Raw genomic sequence first — 7,518 nt, forward strand, 5'->3', positions numbered from 1 at the left:
AATGAATGTACCCCCAGTGAGGAATGTTGACAGTGGGGAAGGTTATGCATGCGTGGAGCAGAGGTATGTGGGATATCTCTTCTTCTACATTTTTTGTGAACCTCAAACTGCTCAAAAAGTAAAGTCTATGAAAACCTTACCTAAAAAACAGTGAACATCAATAATAATTAATGAAGGAACATACATTAAAGTAACATGGCTTTATAATCCATCAAACTATTAGACATTTAGCATTTTCAATGCTCTCTGTTGGTGAAGGTACAGAGTCACTGAATCTGGTATTATTAATTGGTTAGTATTTCTGGCAAGTTATCAGTATCTTTTAAGAGTTCTTCTTTGCTGGTATTTGTCCCAAGAAAATAATTAAGGAGCCCTATGACCTGCTACCCATAAGAACTTTTTTCACTATCATTTATAACATTGAAACATGGAAATAAAAGATGTCGTTGCCGCAGATGTTCTCCAGCCGAAAGGTCAGTGCAAAACCAGTACCTAGTCAATGTGCAGAGGACTGCATGATAACTAGGTATATTTGGCATGGTAAGACCATCTCTTAAGTGCTTTCGGTGGGTTAAGCCAGGCAGAGAATAGTTTAAAGCTAATGCTGGATCCAGTCACCAAAATAACTACCTTTGGACCAAAAACTGATTACAGAGAGCTCTAACTCTGAGAGTTACCAGTTTGGGAGAGGTGTGTCCACAACTGAACTTAACACCCAGGAAAGCCACCTCCTCTCCTGTACACCAAGGAACTGCAATGGGGAGTGGAAACAGTGAGGCAAATGTGGCATGCTGAAGGCTGTGCAGGCTGTGCATCAAGGTGAAGTACAGCAGGGTCGTCCTGGCTTAAGTTGGGAAAACACATATTTCTAGTAGATAAATCTGTGTGTGTGTGTGTGTGTGTGTGTGTGTGTGTGTGTGTGTGTGTGTGTGTGTTTTGTGTTTTGGTTTTTTTTTTACTTTTCAAAGCAAAAGATAATTGATCAAATATTTTGGTGTTGAAGTCTTTCAATCTTGTCAGAAGCAACCTCATAGATTCAGTTCTAATGCAGTCAATGGGCATAATGTTGTCACAATTCATTTTCACTGACATAAATATGCACTTCTGTCCTTTTTGTTTCTAATTTTATAGCACAAGTTCTCAGGAATGTTCTATTTTTTATCACTTTACTCTTGAACATTTAATCTGGACTGTAGAGGCCCTGAATCAGAACATAGAACAGGAACAGAGTTTAGTGCTCCGAGGCAAAAGCCATGGTGGCTTTACTGACAAAAGTACTGAATGCAGTACATGCTCAATGCAGCACAATAAGGATAGAATTAAAAATTCTAGTTGGTCAGTAGGTGGGGACATTTAAGTTACTGCCTTGCCCTTTTGTCTGTTCTAAAGATTTCCCTTCCTGACTTTCTCATTCTCTTCTCCGCTTCTTGACTTCCTCATTCTTGTTGCAGCTTCTATTTGTGTGTACTAATAGATACCTATAGGAACTGGGGCTTGGGCCTTCTCACGAAACACGTCTAGGGAATTGTGTGGCAATTTCCCTTAGGGTCCTCGATGCACTCCCTGTAATCTCCAAATGGTTATTGCCCTGTGACACAGGACCATCTTAAATTAATATTTTTTAATTTGAATGAAGAACATAATAGACTCCTAAGAGAATTAACACTTTGTTCACATACATCCATTAACAGAGAAAGGATTCCTGTATGCAAAGAAGTCCTTCTTTAAAAGTTTGGAGGTGTTTAATTACTGACCAAAATATTAGTTATTGCAATTTGGAGTCAGAAATTAAACTAGATTGTGTTAAACATCATAAAGGATTCTTCTTGTTTAAAGAATAATGTGTGTATGACAAAAAAAGAGTCTGAATATAAGGTGACCAATCGTCCTCCTTTAGGGAGGACAGTTGTTCTTTTCTAAGTTCCATCCTCCCTCAAAAAGTGTCCTCCTACATGTCCTGCTTTTGGACATTAGAAAACTAATCTGTAAATGTCCATATTTGATCAATGCAGAGTAGATCCATTCTGTGTGGTGTGATGTATACGATATTTGTATTTGACATGACGATTCTTTAAGGATTAATATAGTGCAGCAAGATGTGATTATGAGACGCATGCGCTCCGCACGAGAGACGTTGAGTGAGCATGCAATATATTGAGTGTGCAAATGGCTTTATGTACTTCGTACTTGTTGGGCAGATAAATTATTTTTTCTCACTCTTATTGTTAAAGATGACTGCTGCCCTCACATGATACAGCTAAGTGCCATTCTTGCTTGGGAAGGGGCTTGGTTATGCTAATATGTGCTAGAGGAGGGTGTTGTCCCAAGGAAAAGTTTTAAAAGGAGGAGCTAGGAGGTCATCTTGAGGAGAGAGAGACCACGTTCGTCCAGGGGAGAGAGAGGGGCCACGTGGAGGAGTGGAAGCAGCCAAAATGGAGGCAAAGAGGTGGGAGCCTTTGATTCTAGGAGAACTTGGATGAGTCAGTGGCTTTGGAAGCCCTGAATGGAAAGGGAAGTGTTTTCTCATTGTGTGTATTTACTCACTTACTGGGTATTCTAGGATTAAAGGAAAATGACCCACCAGTTTTTGGCTCCACAGTTTCTTTACCATCTGTCCAGATCAAATGCAAAACTCCAAGAGCCAGGCAACTGTGATGGTGGCTGCAGCTACTGGCCTTACATTACTGAAACACAGCACTGCGCATATGACATCGTAGACTCACGATTATTTCTTTCTCAGTGAATATTCAATCATAGACATGTAAGTACAATTCACGTTTTATTAATTCATTATCTATTTAATAATTTCTAAATATATAAAATTTTATTTAGAAGTATTTTCCTGAAATTCCAGTTTTAAAGTGGAAATTTAACCTCAAACCATATCAATTAATAACACATTTTGATTAAATAGTTGCATAAAAGATATTTTTTAATTAGAAAATGATAAATACACCCAAATATCACTTCAAATTAGTGGTTTTGTTTGATATTTAGTTTTACTAAATGAGTACTTTTTCTTACAATTATTATTAAAAATTAATAGGCATGTAAGCATAATTACAATATAAAATATTACAAATGTTTTTATTATGCATTTATCATATTATACTGTATTATTGTTGCAATGAATAAAGAGTTTCTTTTATTTACAATATTGTTTTCTTCCATTTATTTTTGGCCTTTTCATTGTAAAAATGTTAGTCACCTTCGAATATACATGTCTCCACTTTTAACTAATTTTTGGATACTCAATGCAAAAATAAAGATTGTGGTAATTTTTTTAGTTTCTTTTGAGATGTAGATAAATTGAGCTAAACTAAAACTAAACTTGAGCCAACGTTAAATAAATTTAGTAAGAAAAATTGCCATAAAGTCTTTTTCTTTTTAGTATTTTGAATAAATAAATACTTAGAGCAAGTTAAATGAGGAAGAAACTGAGATAAAGCTAGAAGTTCCGGTATGTAAGATTTGGCATTAATATCACCTGAATAGCAGTGTAACGAGAATTAGAAGTTACCTCTGTGCCTCAAAAGTAGAACCGAAGAATCATCCCAGAAATTAAAATACCATGTGCCTAATCTAGACATGATCATGCTTTTTTCATCTCTTTCCAACTGGTCAGATTGCACAGTTAACTAAACCTTTGAAAAATGTTTTAAGCACACTTAAATATGTTGAAGTCTTTCACTCTTAAAACATACAAACACACACCCTTGCAGTGATAATCCTCTTTGATTACTGTCCATTATAGCTAAATTCTTTGTTTCTAAATCTAAGAAAACATTTTAGTGCTTATTTGTTTTGATGATTTTTTAAAATATTTTATTTATTGATTTTTTAGAGAGAGAGGAGTGTGAGAGAGAGAGGCAGAGAGAGAGAGAAGGGGGAGGAGCAGAAAGCTTCGACTCCCATATGTGCCTTGACCGGGCAAGCCCAAGGTTTCGAACCGGCGACCTCAGTGTTCCAGGTCGACGCTTTATCACACTGCGCTACCACAGGTCAGGCCTGTTTTGATTTTTAATCAAATTTCTCATCACTGATGACCCCTTCCTTCTGCTAAAACACTTGACTTTTATGACCACATATTCTATTGCTTATCCTAACAGTTAATTACCAGTCTCGTGCGTGCATTTGCAATCCTGAAGTATTTCTTTATTTTCCCTTCTCTTTTTACACTCTTTGTCATTGTTTTTATCATATATTCTGATCACTCTCAATTAACAGCTCTAGAATGGGTATCTTCTGCTCTCCAAATTCATGTGCCCAATTGCTTACTATCAAATTTCATTTAAAGTTTCACAGGCATCTCAAGCTAAACATTCTCAAAATACCATCTCTCTACAAGTAATTAGGCTCTTCCTCTTGGCTATCTCAAGGCAATATAAAAACACAAGCTCAAAACATGGACAGCATCTTTTAATTTCTCTTTTCATCAGCACCGAACACTTAATCTTTTTCTGGTTCCCTAAATCCCATCCTCTTAACACACCATTTCTTATTTATGTTCTTTCTTTTTCTCCATATTATTTTTTACCATTTAACATACCAAATATATTTTTAAATTTCTTTATTTTTATTTAGACATTTAAATTTAACAGAGTGACATTGGTCAACTAGAGTACATAGATTTAGAGAAAACATCTCCACATCATTTGGACAGTTGATTATGTTGTATACCCATCATCCAAAGTCAGATCATCCTCTGTCACCTTATATTTGTTTCTCTTTATGCCCCTCCCCTCTCCCCCCAACCCTCTTCAGTTTACTCCCTTCCACTCCTACTGGTAACCACTGTACTCTTATCTATGTCCATGAGTCTCAATTCTGTGTCCCACCTATGAACATACCAAATATTTTACCTATTCATCTTGTCTGTTCTCCTCTCTAAAGTATAAGACATCCCCTGAGTTTCGAGATTTCTGTCTTGTTCACAGCTGACAGTATATGCACACAATAAACTCTGTATAATGTGAAGTTCTCATCAGCCAAACTATTTCTAGGTTTGCTTTTATTGACTGTTTTATCACTTGATTATCAAATGCTTTTCTAACTTCTTCGAATGTGTAGTAATTTTTTATTGAATGCTGAACATTGTGTATATTATATTGAAGAGGCTCTGCATGGTATTGTCTTCTAAAGATGGCTGAGTTTTGTTGTGCAGCATTTAAGTTACTGCAGATTTACTTTATCTGACAAGACCTGTTTGTGGGTTTTGTTGGGATGGTTTTTCCTAGTTTCTTTTTACTATTAATTTGTACCGTGTGGCCTCTCTGGGATCCCTTCACTCTGGTCGAGCTTGCATTCTAACATCTCCCCACACTGGAATGTCTCCTTAGCTCTCAGCTAAGGAGCTCTCTGGAAAAGCTCCTTTCCAAACTTCTTGGAATTTGATCCTAAGAGTTAACCACAGACCTGAAAGGGATTTGCACCCAGATTTCTTGGGTTTCTTTTTTGCAAGGCCCCCATTTTTGGTGTCCTGGCCCCAAATATCAGCCAATTTAGGAACCAGAAACTCACCATTCATTTGGCAAGATGCTACCTTCTTGGGTACATTCTGTCAAAGAACCATAGCCTGGAAAATGCTCTTTGAGAAAAAACCTGTATGAATCTGGAGCTTACCTCTTGTGTTTCCTGCGTCTGGATTGCAGCCCAACACTGAGGTGCAATCCAATGCCTGTAAGTATTGTTTTTTATATTTTGTCCAGGTTTCACAGTTATTTACAGTGGCAGGGTTTATCTAATACAACTTACCCTTACAATGATCAGAGACATAAATCCAACAAATATTTTTAATGAATAAATCATCAAATCCTGTTGATTCTATGTCCTTAAAAATCCTCTAACACATCTTATTTTTTCCTATTACATCTTTCTTCTTTAATTTATAAAGACCACCTCATCTCTAGCCTACCTTATTATTATAGAGCTCTGATTAATCTTGTGTCCAGTTCTGCCTCACTCCAAATCATTTGCCACACTAACGTGTTTGTGTGTTTTTTTTTTTAATTTTAATATTATATTTTGGTCCTCTATGGCAAACCCTCCAATGGTTCTTTATTGTCCTCAGGATCAAACCCCAAATTTTTATGTTCCTCTTCCACCTCATCTCTCCCTGCTGCCCTCTGCCTCTCTCCCCCTCCCCTACCCCAATTACATACAATGTAAATTACCTTCAGATCCTAGACATTCAGTTTTCTCTCACCTCCAGGCTCTTGCACATGCTGCTTTACCGGAAACCACTCCATATCCTAACTTACTCCAGCCACCCACACATATGCATGTTTTCTGGGACATCTGCAATGATTCCCCTGGATTTCTACATGTGCTTATTTTACACCCTGCACTTTCTCCAATCCATACTGCACAGTATTATAATTACCTACTTATATTTCTGTACTCCCACTAGCCCATAAGTTTCTTGAGGCAAACCCCATGTGTCATTCATTGTTTTATTCCTATTTACTAGATTACTGAATAAATATTCCTTGAATTAATGCATATTAATTTTTGGCAACTTGCCTGACAAGAATATATTTCTTCTCAATCAATTATGTATCCCTCTTTTGTGGAATAAACAAATAAATACATAAATAAAGCTACCTTCAAGAGTAAATAAAATAGTAGAAGACAAGGGATTCATAATGAGAGTACTACATTAAAATTCTACAGAATAAAGAGCCTTGGGTAGATCTATGTCAGGTATCTGAATATATTAAAAATTCCATATTTTGGTTTAGTGATATGTGGACAAATTAATCACAATGTTAAGAAACTATTCATTAAAATGAATGTAACTATTATAGCCTCAATAGTCATGTTGATTCCTAGCATCATAAGATCATAGCATGATAGTTAGAAAAGAGTTTAAAACTAGCTCATCCTCTTTGTTTTATAGACAAAGAGCTAGTTTGAAGGAAATAAATCGACTTTCTTGTCTTTGCACAGTTAGCTGAATGGTATCAGTATAGCCAAAGTCTCCTGTACTCCTTTAATTGTCTTCAAATTTATTATGTGCTGACTGAAATAAACATTGACCATCACCAACTTTTACTAAAGTCCAATTATATCAGGGGAGACAAAGCCCTTAGCACTCCGTATTCATCTCTTATCTTAGGATCCAGATAACTATGAAAAAAATAACCACAGACACATTAAAGGAATTAAAGATTGGGTGTGTCAGAAAGAAGAGCCATTCGGCAGGTGTTGAAAACTATGACCACTTGCTGTATTTATAGGTAGCTCATAATTTAATAATAAATAACACTGATATTCAATTCTGAACTAACAAGTGGCTTTTCCTTAACAGAGTTTTTTCCTTGATTTCTATCGGATTTTAATGAATAATACATATGGGAGTCAAAATGTGTGTTCAAATGAAACTAGGAAGGAAAAATATGACTTCTCACCATCGAGTAGTAATACTGAAAGCCACAAGACAATAAAGTAACTCCTACTTTCTGAACACATTCAACAAGTGCTTTTCAGTGGTCTTAAATCCTTTCTGGAACTAGGTGG

Source organism: Saccopteryx bilineata, chromosome 5, assembly GCF_036850765.1.
Source record: "Saccopteryx bilineata isolate mSacBil1 chromosome 5, mSacBil1_pri_phased_curated, whole genome shotgun sequence".
Classification (NCBI taxonomy): domain Eukaryota; kingdom Metazoa; phylum Chordata; class Mammalia; order Chiroptera; family Emballonuridae; genus Saccopteryx; species Saccopteryx bilineata.